Source organism: Panthera pardus, unplaced genomic scaffold, assembly GCF_024362965.1.
Source record: "Panthera pardus isolate Hobbes unplaced genomic scaffold, ASM2436296v1 HiC_scaffold_10, whole genome shotgun sequence".
Taxonomy (NCBI): domain Eukaryota; kingdom Metazoa; phylum Chordata; class Mammalia; order Carnivora; family Felidae; genus Panthera; species Panthera pardus.
Window position 1 is genome coordinate 46,191,650 of NW_026526655.1, and position 13,633 is coordinate 46,205,282.

Sequence of the window (13,633 nt, forward strand, 5' to 3'; positions counted from 1 at the left end):
ATGTTTATGACTATAATAGTGCACATCCTCAAAGAGGTATTAGGAAAGTTCCACCATCAACCAAAATTCTCTTTTTACTAGGGAATTCCTCAAAAGCAAACAAAAAATTAAATAGATTACAGAGAATAATATGCATGTTGACCTTTAAAAACACATCTTCTTAAATAAAACTCTTTTCAGTACTTACCAAACTATGTTTTAACTCAAGTGGAAATCTGAGTAAATTAACCTATTTGCTATTAAATTTTTACTTTAAAACATAGCACTTTCTCGATGGCTGTAAACAGCTATGAGAGAAATCGAGAGGGTAAAAATCAAGTTCATCCTCTTGCATCAACTTTTAGTTACTTCAAATTTGGAGATCTGCTACTACAGCACAGACATTTGTTTGCTTTTTAGCTAAAATGCTGTCTAAGATCAATATTACCTCATTTACAAACCAGGTGAGAAAGAAAGCTAGTTACCTTTTCATGAAACATTATGTAACTATTTGACAACGTTACACAGCCAAATCTGTAATGATTCCATTAGTATTATCATACTCTGTAGTTTCTTCTATCAAACCTCTCAAAACAAGCTGGTTTTGGTCATTTAAATAACTATCATCATTTTCTACAGAAGAGTGAGCTAAAAACTGCACCCAGTCATTCAATCTTCTCTGTTGGTAGCTCTGGCAAAGTTTATTAAGTGCGCTGAAATTCTTAGAGTACTTGTGGTTGAACTTTCAGGAAACAAGTTAACTGTAACATCCGATAATCCTAAGGAAAAGCTATACAATACCTGGAAAACACTGCATGTACACACAATTCTCACTTCAAAATACCTTACAAATTTACCAGCAGAAGCTACCTTTCAAGCAGTGAAATTACCTTCTTCTATTAGTTAACTACACATTTGCCTGCACTCTACTTAAGAAAAGTAGAAAAGGCCTCCATGATTATGTCACCAACAGAGCCATTAACCAAGACTGTGGGTAGCATATCTTTCCTACTATTATTCTCTACCTTTACAGGTATAAAAAAAAAGCCTGAAAACTCCTTTAGAATTAAAAAAAAAAAAAAAAAAAAAAAGAAATTCAAGAATCTCTAGCAACAGTTATCTAAAAAAGATCTTAAATTAATGGTTAAAATTGGCCTAGAAATATCAATTAATTGAAGTTATTTTTCCCTATAAAGATATACCTAGCACGAATAGAGAAACACCAAAAAATATATATCATAATTACATGTACATATAAATACATTTATAAAGATATATCTAATATATACACAGAGAAAGAGAGAGAGAGGCATTAGTCACCTAAGCCTTGGAAATTTCTAGTATATATTCTGAACCTCTTCTTCAGAACAATATGTAAATATATTTATATAATGTCAATAGCAAACATGAAATAAAAGCAGCTATTACTATCTAGATATCTCCCTTAGCTGTATCCAGGAAAATATACACAGTGTTATTCAAAACTTTTTTTAAAAGTCCTATTACTCATTACAATCACAAGTGTTACATAAATTAAATCACTTATTCATACTATGTGATCTGCTTTTTCAACACTATCCTTAAGTACACAATATTGAAAGATGAAGCTAATTCCAAATTTATAACTATGCCATTTCAATGAAAGCAGAAATTTGGCATTTATTCCCTTGTACAATATTTGTGCCAATTAACTGTCTCCTGGTGAAAAATAATCACACACTATAACTATCATTAGAGTGGCTGAAAATATTTTCTAAGTATAAAACAAACACAGAACTAGCAAATAGCAACCTAAAAATAGTATAAGCACTGTCTTCTAAGACTAACTCTGGAACAATAACTTTTAGCCATCATCTTTAAAATAAAGGCCTGATTTTAATTTCATATCTCCACTGTTTGAAAGCAAAGAGATTTCTCTGCTCAAAATTTATACCATTTTTCTTCTCCTAGTTTGAATATATTTAAGCTCCCACAGGAGCAAATTTAAGTTTCTTGATCTCTAAATGTGTTAAGGCAAGCACTATTAGATCCCCCAGTCTCTGATCTGTTTTATGCACCAGGGCTCAGGCAACCATGCGGTTGACTCCTGTAGTAACTACTTTTGAAGTTATTATTATATTCAAATAAAATAGCTTTTTTTGTCACTTAGAGGTTTTAGAAAACAAGTTGCAATTTTACAGAATGAATCACAAAAAAATTATCTGCAAAGTGAAATTTAAATAAAAATTATCTAATATTGAGCAATGGAGACTAAAGATTTTCAAGATTTTTAATTTAAAATCAAAAGCAAGGGGCGCCTGAGTGGCTCAGTCTGTTAAGCATCCGATTCTTAGTGTCAGCTCAGGTTATGATCTCATGGTTCCTGAGTTTGAGCCCCACATGGGCTCTGCATGGACAGCACAGAGCCTGCTTGGGACTCTAACCTCCCTCTCTCTCTCCCTCCCCAACTTGCTCTCTGTCTCTCTCTCTCAAAATAAATAAAAATAAATTTTTAAAAAAGTATTAAAATCAGGGCACCTGGGTGGCTCACTCAGTTAAGCGTTCGACTTTGGCTCAGGTCATGATCTCACAGTTCATGGGTTCCAGCCCCGCCTGGGGCTCTGTGCTATCAACTCAGAGCCTGGAGCCTGCTTTGGATTATGTGTCTCCCCCTCTCTCTGCCCCTCCCCTGCTTACACTCTGTCCCTCTCTCTCTCAAAAATAAATAAAGGTTAAAAAAATTTTTTTGAAGTTTTAAAATCAATAGCAAAACTGGATATTTTATATTAAAATTAACCCTGATATATCCTTGAATGTTCACTTGTTCTTTGATTATTCAAAAAAGGTGCCTATTTTGTTAATACAACCATAAATTCAACTATTATCATCCATACACTCCTACTTTTTATATATTCATTATTAATAAAATAAGGTCTGAAAGTAAGTTATTATTAAGTATTTTACCAAAGATTTTATTATTTCAGCAATTTATCCATACTTATTTTCTTTCTCTAATATATTGACCTGTTCACCTGAAAAATAAACATTCATGAATATAATACAGTACATTAAGCTATTAAAAATAGCTTTTTTTTTTTTTTGCTAATTGACATGTCTAAAAATGAAATATTTCAAAATTACCATGTGTGGAACAAGTTCCTATATTATTGATATCAATATAGACAACAAATTTTATCTTGGTAAAATTCTGGTGAAAAGTAAAATAACACAAAGAAAATCACAGTGCTACGATGTTCAGTGCTAGGATTTGAATCCAAGCCTTCTGTTTCCCTGGACATAAAAAATATGCAATAAGTATTGGTTGAATCAATTAATGAAAGTCTCTTAAATCTACCCTCTAAACTCAAAAGGAAACTGTTGTGGCCTTTGGGAAAAGAAAGTTTATTTGTACACCATAAATGTAATTTTAGTCCCTCAAGTGTTATTTCCGAGAAGGGAGCCAAATTCTGCAAATATATTTGGTAACTTCTCATAAAGGCAAAATTGAGCTGGGCTTAAAAAATAACTGGTCCTGAGTATAAATATAAACCAAAAGAAAAGTAAATTAATTTGCTGATTATATTTTTCTGAGAGAATGACTCAGCTTTAACCATAACAAAATCTCACCCATTATTCTCAAAGATTAAAATCTGATTAAACTAAAACTACAATTAAAATGCAAAAGTAGTAATTTTATAAATTAAATGCAGATATGTCACTATAACATGTGTATACTAGATATAAATATCAATTTATATCTAGTAAATTTATACTCCTATAATCTCAATTGAATCAACTGAGTCAGAAACTCTATGACCTTTATATTTTTAAAAATCTATTAACATAATTTCATCTCTTTAATGCTCACAGTAAACTTGTTATTATGTAAAGAAAAGTTTCTTTACTTTGCAAGTGGAAAAACTGAAATCATAGGGAAAACATTTTGCCAAGTGTGATTCATAAAGTCAGTCTCAAAAGGCAGGCCGATATTCACAATCTCAAACTTACCAATCCAGTGGAAATATAATACATATTAGTGTTTATACCATTTAACCCCCAAACACAACAGTAAACCAAATTCCCTGGGAAGGAAGGAAGGAAGGAAGGAAGGAAGGAAGGAAGGAAGGAAAGGAGGAAAGGAGGGAGGGAGGGAGGGTAAGAGGGAAAGAGGAAGGGAGGGCAGGAGGGAGGGAGGAATGAAGAGGAAACAAATTTTACACATAAAAAAAGCATCTGAATTGTAGATAAGGTTCTGAGTTCCTGGCTAATCTGGAACTTGAAAGCAGCAAGGCCTTGAGAATTGGGCAAATGCTTTGTGAAACAGTGAGATCACCCCAACTTCTACTCTTCCAGGAAAAAGGGCAAGATCTATTTATGGGGGTTACTGTTGACAAACACAAGGAAGACACGTTAAACATGTTTTCCACTTTAACTCCATGACCCAAATCTGTGCCCTTTGAGAGTATGTAATTGAATTATTCAATTTAGGTGGAAAGCCATCTGCTCAAAGCCCAAGTCTTTGGTTCTTACTCTCCATGAAAACAAAGAAAGTCAAGGTCAAGGGACTGAAGTTGCAGCAAGCCTAGTCCAAGTTGAGGAGACAAATGGCAACAAAATATGAACACTAACAAAGTATAACCAGCACAGGCAGCATCAGGCCCCCAGCAATTCCACTGCAACACTGATAAGGGTCAGACTTCCCTCCTCCAGCACTTCTACCCCTCTCCTCTGACACAACCGACTGCACTGTGCTTAGTTTATTTTTTTTTGCCAAGAAGACTGATCTTAGTCACCTAAAAAATCTCATTGCAAAAGAAACCCCTTGTTTAAACCCAAGTACCCACCAGCTCCTTTCCAATTATCCCTTGCAAGTTCCCCAGTCTCTTTCATGCCTGGCTACTGAGCCCAGTCTGGTTTGGCTGCTGGCCAGGGTCCTCTCTTCTTTCCTTGTCAGTCGTAAAAACTTGGAAAACACTCCTGGACAGCTCAAGGAGACCTTTTAATTATGCAATGGGGCAGTACCTTAGCCTGTCTGCTGCTTCCAGCAAGGCTTGGAGTCGCCAGCGACTGCACTCTCCCAATTGGTGGGTTTTCTAGCAAGGCTACTTGTTTATGTGGGGGAAGGAGGGAAAGACTGGCAGAGAAAGGGGGCGATTTGCACATCTGAAAATATTCCAACTCCTCTCAGACTTTCCTACCTCCTAACACTTGCTCTCCTTTACTGTACAGTCTCCTTTACTGCCCTCCTTTAGCACTGTATCACCCATTTGGTATCACAGACACAAAAATCATCAATATTGTGGTCTCCTACCAGTCTTCGAAATGAACAAGAGAAACCATAACTAGAACACTCGCCAGAAACTTTTACTCTTGTGTTGATGCAACATTCTTTTTAAAGCAAGTCCAAAAATGAACTTAATTAAACACTTCCTAATTGATTGCCTTATACTTCGTCAAACTTGAAGACTGAAATAGAACATGTCAATGTCTGCCTGCACGTGAAAGTAAGGCGGGCTCAACTGAGAAAAACTGCTAGGCTCCAGGAAGGGGTACCTAGACTGACGTCCTGCACCCACTAGGGGTTTGCCCAACGTCCTAAGTGGACTCGCCAAGTCCAACACCAGCTACGCTTTCCTTACTCTACCCTGGCACGCTAGTTCCAGCTGCAGCGTCCGGCTTCCTGTTCAAGTCCCATTCAACATCGTAAACACATTCCAAGAAAACCAGCCTGCCCAGAGTTCCCTCCCGCACACAGGGAAGTCGGCGCGGTGCCCTAGGAGCCACAGGGAAGATCCGATCGCGCCGGGTACTGATCCGCGGACGTAGTGAGCCAGCCCACGAGGAGGTGGCCCCGGGCGAGCGAGCTTGAGCCCAGGGTCTCATCACCACGCCGCCCCGTGCTCCCCTCGTAACGTAGCGTCCACCGCAAGGAACGACTTGACCCACCCAGCCAAAGGTTAACCGTGTGGGCGCCGCCCCTGAGTTTGGGCCCTCCCAGTCCTGGCTTTCAAGAATCCTGAGCCCGGCCTAGGAGCTTCGCGCCTCCCCGCCCCCATGCTCACGCTCTCTCCAGGAGCCAACAAAAGGGACGTCACGCTGCAAGAAGTTTCGCTCCTGGGTCGCCTCGCTGTGCCCCGGCGATGACTTGCCGGGTCAGCCCCGTCGGGTCCGTGCTCCCTCAGCCGTGCTGAGCCACCGGCGCCCCTCCGCCCGCCGCCAGCTCCCGCCCACCGGCCCTGGCCACCCCAAAGTTACCACAAAGGGCTAGAGGAGGATCCAGGAGCCGCGAGCCCGCCGCGTCCCCGACCTCCTTAGGCTCCTCGTCATCCCTCAAGCGCTGCAATGGCAGTCGTCAACAGGTCTTCGCCTCCTTTCGGGCTGGGAGACTCCCTGCGCCTTTCACTGCCCTAATTTTTGCAACCTGCCCGGCGGCGGCAGCGGCGACGCGCAGCCCCGCGCCCTCCTTCCCAGGCACCCGCGGCCGGCGCTGACCACCGCCCGCCTCCTCCCCGGGATGTCAGTGTGGAAGAGACTGCACGCTACCTGACGGGAGGCTGGGCTTGCAGCGGGGAAGACCCCACACAAATCGCTGTCTCCCCATACCTTACGGACTGATGCGGTCGGATCAGGCTTCGGGCAGGGGCGTGGAGCGCTGCCGCGTCCTCGCCGCCGAGCGATCTCCGCTCCGACACGGCCGGGGCGCCGTTTCTGCGGCCGAGAGGGAAAGTTTCTCGACGTCGAGACAGCGCTGGACTCGGGACCCTCCGGCCCCGGTGCCCTCCCTCTTCGCGCTCTCTGCCCCCTCCCTCCTCTTCCCAACCCGCTGAAGCTAAAACTGGCGGCGGCTGGGGCTCGAGGCTCGGGACTCCGGGTCGCTCCCGGCTGGGAACGCGGGGCTCCCCCTCTCGGCCAGAAGGAAACTCTCAGACTCCGGCTGGCGCACTTCTGGCGGTCTCCTTGGACACTTCCAAACGGGACGCCTGTGTTCGAGCTCTCAGACTTGCTTCAGTCTCTGATGGTCGTTTCCCCCGGGCCCACTGGGCTGTCTGGCGTTTGCAGGCGGGACCAAAGGAAGAGAATGAAATGTGAGGGAAACGCCACTGTGGCAGGAGAGGCCTCACCTTACCCTGTGCGGAGCCGGGACAGAAGCAAAAACACAGGTCTCTCCCCCTCCCCCATTCTCGTGCCCCCCTTCCGCTCCCCCCCCCCCCCAAGTTTCCTTTTGAACCTCCTCCCTAAAGCACTAGAGCGAGACTGTGTTTCCTAACCCAGGTGTTTTAAAAAACACCTCTGCGGCTTCATAAGACAAAGTGTCACACACACACACACACACACACACACACACACACATACATACACACACACACACGAATGCGAGTAGAACATGCTTTCTTTACAACACTTAATCAACAAATCATTGACACAGTTGTTGCTGCTGTCCTGATGGTGCCTGCACATTTTTCATTTTTCCTAATTTTTTTTAACTCAGACTGAATCTCTGCACTTTATTTTTGCCTTATAAAACATTACCCACCAGATTATGTTCATTTGCTCCATTCTTATGTTCACAAAGAATTCAGAAGTAGCATATGGGGTATGAGGGAAAACACGACAAACCATTCTTACTGACCCTGGTAAACCTCTGTGCTGGAGGAAGGATATAAGGAGGAGTATCCTCATATAAGCAATGCTTAAAGGATGTGAGGACTTTAACATTTTTTGAGACGCTGCTTAGAATTTAGTTTACTAGATTTTTATTTGAATGTGAAAATAGATAAAGGGGGAAAATCGTTTCGTAAGGCTAGCAAATATAATGTGTTACAGTGGAATCCAGGGCTTCGAATCAGACAAACCAGATTCCTTTTCAGACTCTATACTTACACGTTCTGTGCCCTAGGACACTCAACACAATTACAACTGCCAAAAGGAATTATATAATCAAACTCAAAGAGTCACGGTCACATTTACAGGAGTTAAAATAGAGTAGTGTCAGGCACAGGGAAGGCACTCAATAAATATTTGGTTCTTACATCCCACTCACTATATTTGACTATAATTAGGAAAATATGGTACTGGAAATTTCCCCCAAAGACCTTGTTAACTGAATCAACTTTCTTCTCCCTGACGCTTTTTCCATTAAAAAAGATACAGCTCATCATTTTTGAAATGTAAACTAAATTTAGGGATCACCTAGCTCTTGCCATATGCTCTTATTTTAAATACAAGATAACTAAAGTCAAAGAATCTTAAGTGACTTACCCCAAATCTCATGGTTAGGAAGTGCTAAAGCTGGGACCAGAAATCATGCCTCTTCATACTTGGGTCAGGGTCTGCTTGGAACTGTTTTCCCTTTTATCGCAACAGTCAAGCACAGAGTAAAAGAAGCATATTAAACACATTAATCTGAGGACAATGCTAATTGCTTTTTCTGTAAATAACCTTAAACAATTACTTTAAATTGTTTATAGATCATTGTAAACACTTAAATTTACAACCACTATAAAAAATAATTATGAAAATAAATCAAATCCTAGCCCATTACTTAGAAATAAGGAGGTTGACTATACACCCAAATCCATGCTTATATCATGTAATTATAAGATCTTTTCTGGTAACACATTATTATAAAACTCCAATTAGGAAAGTCTAGATTCCCAAGAATACATCAACAAACCACTAGAATCTGCTAACCCTACATTGAGAAACACCAGATTAGCCTTCAATACGTTAGAGATTCACTTGAACAAGTGCAGGGCATAAGAACAAATCAGGCTGCAGAAATCAAACATTGTAAGTGCCATCCTATGAATTAATGGAAAATCCCATATGTACTTATCATTTGCCTCTGATGGCTTTAAAGAGAGGTTCTTCCAAACCTTTTCTCACTTTATTCAATGTTGAAACTCATGTGGACTTTTACACAACTCCCAGGCTCTCAAAGACTATCATTCTTCTAAGGAGGGGTTCTCTACTACTCCAGCTTCTCCCTGAATTAGCCACTAAAATAATTTAGCCACTAAAATAATTTGAAGACATACTGTAGCCTTCTCTATGCTCCCTTTCCATAAGACTTGGAAGTTGCCAAATAAATAAAAGAGAGAGAGAAAATTAAAATTATAAAGTGCATTCATCATGGAGGGATGAATGAGGATACATGAATCCCCATAACGGTCTTTTTCCATTGCATGCAGTGCTAAAAATTACTCATTTTTAATATTTTTTTATATTTTCTCCCAATGTTTAAATTCTCCAAGCTTGCTATTGCTTTGTAATTTTTGTAACCTGATTTTTGATATGAACTGTTCTTTGAAATGGCTTAGAGGTATAAGAATTGCAAGACTGTCAGAACCAAGTTTTCAAAACCACTACAACCAAACAGAGCAAGATTTTAAATGAGATCTACGGCATGCCCCAGGAACTGAAGAAGGGCAATGCCAGTAAGGGCTGCAGAGGCCCTGGCAGGGCACGACCATTACAATATGCCTAATTCTACCCATTGCAAACACTCAGATTTCCATTTGAACATTCTTCACATTCATCACTGTGCATAGAGACTCAGCACCTTTCCAGTATTTTTAAAATTAGTTTTCTGGCTCAAGCCAGTTTGAAGTTTCTCTTACTTGAAAACAGAACCTTGACTAGGACAAAAAACTGCCTGTTATTTATGTTGAGAATAACAATTTTATTGTTATTACAAAAATACACAAAAACATGCTGGTTATTTAGCTCTATTTACTATAAACTCATCATTTAAAGTATTTGACATTTTTTGAAAAAGGAAATAAAAACCAAGACAGAATTTAAAATCTCAGTTGTGTGAATTGAAAAGGAAGCATATTTCTTTTTGTTATGTGAAACAGTGGCCAAATTTTATACACTGAGTTCCTAGGGGATCTGGGTTCCAAAGTTAATGTGTTACATTTACTTTCTAATTTCCATCATTTTATCCCTTATTCCTTCTGTTTTTGTCTTCCTAATTAAGAATATGAAACCCCTTGGAAAAAAAAAAAAAGAATGAACAGAGCCAATACAAAAAAGTAACAAATATCACCTGCATTTCCACCACCAAGAGTACCCATTGCTAACATTTGCTCTATACCTTCCAGGGATTATTAAGGTCCTTGAGAGACTCTCCAATAAATAACATCCCTTCTCCATGCCTGGACTGGGAATAAATTGAGAAATAAAACAAAAGTTTAAAACAGAAGCTAAAATATTGCCTGTATAATTGACAGAAACCTGGTTTGAAAATGAACAATCAAAATAGCAGTTGCAGTCACATGGTTCCTGGTCTCCCTACCTAGGAAGAGACAACATCTTTGAAAAGGGAGTTAAATTCTGTTTCCTAAGACCTATGAGAAAGAGACAGAGACAGAGAGAGAAGAGTGTAGCTGAACCCTGAATGCCCAGTAATTCTTCCCAAGTTTATTCTTGAATGTATTTATCAAATAACGTTGTAATACTTCTCCAAGAACAAATGAGAAAAGACCCAGAAAAAATATTTTAACAGGGAATACAGAAGTCCAGAACAGGCATTAATTACCCAGTACCTACAGCCACTTATTTTCCTTTTCTCACAAGGAGTAAATTGTACATACTTACTAAGAGTAACAATATAACAGTACATCATAGGCTTGTCCCCTACCGGTGTTTATTAATAATGTTTTTTCTATTATAAGCAAACTATGGCCATCCAGACATTATATTTATGTTAGACTCAGGTTATGAATATTTGGGTAAAACATGGAAGTGTAATACTATATTCTTTTCTTTTTTTTTTTTTTAATTCTATCATATTGCATACAACTTTGCCATGTCCCACTATGGATCATCTTCATTTGATTAAGCTGATGGTTCTTGTCAATTATCTCCTCTGTAATGTTCCTCTTTTTCCCTTTGTAATTGGTGGGTATTTTCTTTTTCTTTCTTTCTTTCTTTCTTTCTTTCTTTCTTTCTTTCTTTCTTTCTCTTTTTAATGTTTCTTTCTTTTTGAAGGAGAGAGACAGAGCATGAGCGGGGGAGGGGCAGAGATAGAGGGAGAATCAGAATCCAAGCAGAATCTGAACTGTCAGCACAAAGCCCAAAGTGGGGCTCAAATTCATGAACCGTGAGATCATGACCTGAGCTAAAGTCAGATGCTTAACTGACCTAGCCACCCAGGCGCCCCTGTAATTGGGAGGTATTTTCTGAAGAGGTACTTTGTAACTATGTGAACATTTCATCCCTCGTTAAACTTTCAATTCATTCATTTCTTTACTTATATTAGTGTAGACACATGGTTTGCTATTTTGCTCAAATGGTTATAATCTGTTACTATCATGATTTATTTTGAGACTGAGATTGTGCCAGATTTGGCCAGCGTGAGCCCTTCCTAGATGACTTCTGCATCCCAATGCCATGTCTCCGTCATTGAGAAGCATTTCCTCACTTCAGGGCACAAAAAGGTATTTCAAGTCTCATTTTACATTTTCCCAAGCTCCAGCCCTGGAATCAGCCATTTCTCCAAAAGAAGCCAGTCCCTTTTACTAAAGGATGGTATTTATAATCCGAGCTCCAGTGCTATGTCATTGCTGTCAGGATTTTTGCTTCGTTTAGTCTCTTTCAGTAGCCAAGACCAGGGAATACATGTATATATTAATATCGTTTATTCCCTCTCTCTCTCTTGCATCTTGAGAGTCTTGAGTTCACACACTTACCTCCAATTCCAGCCCAATACCTCTTTTCGTATTCGTAACTGCCTTCTCCTCCGGTGAAAATCTAGCTGTACTACCATTATCCTTAATATATTTTCTCATTTAGTCCATGTCCTTGTCAATAACCAACCTCCCGTGGCTGTCGCAGTCCCTCCTCTGGGTGGCCAGGCCATTTCTCTGCAGGAATATCTTCATTATCCTGCTCAGGGGCCAACAACTCAAGACGGACTCCTGTATCCTCAGCCACGGAGGGTTCCAGCACACTGTGCCAGGCGGCCATCTGTGTGATTTCCTCTGCATCTTGCTTGGGCTCCAACTCATTACACAAGGCTGCTCCTCCAGGAGAACACCCTCTTCCCCACATTTGGGCTTCCTCAGCCCTCTCTGGGCCTCTACAGGCCTCCCATCCCAGGACCAACGGAGGTGTTTACCTCACTTTGCCACTCCTAATAGATATCATTCATATTGCCAAAGTAATTCTGGAAGGTTAACAAAAACGTACCCTCCCATGAGCAGCATATTAGTGAGTGCCATTTCTTCAACACATAACACTTGTTATTTTATTGTTTACCTATGTTACCCAGTTAGTAAGAAACAGGTACAGATGCCTGTGTGAATCATGCTTCCTGGTGTGTTTGGCACACCATCGTCCTGCAAGTTCCCACAGACCCTTCTTGATTTTATTTCATGATGCACTTTTACCTTCATTCTCCCCCATTCACCTAACCCAACACAAGTACTCATTCTAATGTGCTCTAATATGTATCTTTTTTAAAGTTTGTGTGTACTCTTGCAAAATATTTATTTTTTATGCTTTCTAATGTATGTAAATGCTATTGGGTAAAATACTCCATTTCATTGTTACTTTTTTCTCCAAACACCTTTAATTTTCAAGTAAGTTAAGTGAAAAATTAGCTCAATTATTGGTTAACTTTCACTGTTAATAAAGCTGAGAATGTTTTCATACAGTTAGTAAACATTTGTATTTTCTTTATGAACTGGCTATTTGTATATTTTATTAATTTTTCTCCTTTCCCAATGGATTTGTATATTTTTCTTTTTCTCATTGATTTTTAAAAGTTTTTTTAATGTATGTATTAATCTCTGGCAAAAAAAAATAAGGTGTTTATTTACACATCATTTAAATAATTATTTTGTTGATTCTTTTGGAATATGTAGGATTTTTAAAAATGTAATCTTGTATGATTTCTGGGTTTTGGGTTTTTTTGCTTATGAAGACCTTCCACCCAAACTAATCACCTATATTTTCTTCTAGTGTTTTGTAGGTTTACTTTTTGCTTTTTTTTTTTTCCAATTTTAGTTTGGTGTGAAATCTAAGGTAAGGCTTTTATTTATTTTTTTACCCCTCCCAGGATAATTACCTAGGTGTCTAACACTGTTTAATGAATGATTTCATTCTTTTTCCATTTGTGCAGAACTTCCAGGTATAGTCAAACAATATGCACAATGCAGTCAGAGACCAAGAAAGGAATAGTGCAGACTGAAATCTAACCAGGTTCCTTTGCCAGCCAAGCAAGTGCAGCCCATGCTTCAGAGACATCTTCACGTTCCAACCAAGCACTTGCAGACCTTCCTTGGAAGGGGGGAGGGGCTTCTCCAATTCTCACAGAGGCACCATGTAGGCTAGCAGCAGCCCTTTCCCTTTTTTTCCTTTCCTTTTAATTTTTGGTATATTCCTGCAATAAAACAGTGTCAATTACCTCAGCCTGTAATTGTTTAAGATAACTGTTAGGTAAGTTCTCTTTCATTATTTTCCCTTTAAAATTTTTATCAGTCTTCATTTTTCCACATGAACTTTGGGAACATTCTGTTAATTTTCCTCATCACATCTTTCTCTTCCCTACTTTTGACCCCAACACTTTTCTGTTAGAATTATTTTAAATTTATATCCCAATTTACTTGAATCACTTCTTTATTCATTTTTCTCTTCCGATCCTGATACAGAAGATGTGCTTCCTACT

At 39.5% G+C, this 13,633-nt stretch overlaps 1 protein-coding gene across 14 annotated transcripts in view; it reads right to left on the bottom strand.

The window, feature by feature from the left end:
* GULP1 (GULP PTB domain containing engulfment adaptor 1) overlaps positions 1 to 8,350 on the bottom strand; it is a 276,210-nt gene extending 267,860 nt beyond the window's left edge. For 5 of the 14 annotated variants that reach the window (XM_019461824.2, XM_019461804.2, XM_019461795.2 and 2 more), the window contains exon 1: positions 6,562 to 6,676. The gene's annotated coding sequence lies outside the window, so the exon portion shown is untranslated. Of the gene's footprint in view, positions 1 to 6,020; positions 6,183 to 6,213; positions 6,455 to 6,501; positions 6,522 to 6,561; positions 6,677 to 8,217 lie in introns of those variants that run through there. The other 9 variants (XM_019461764.2, XM_019461756.2, XM_019461777.2 and 6 more) reach the window with 7 other exon arrangements.
* Positions 8,351 to 13,633: the final 5,283 nt, after the last annotated feature.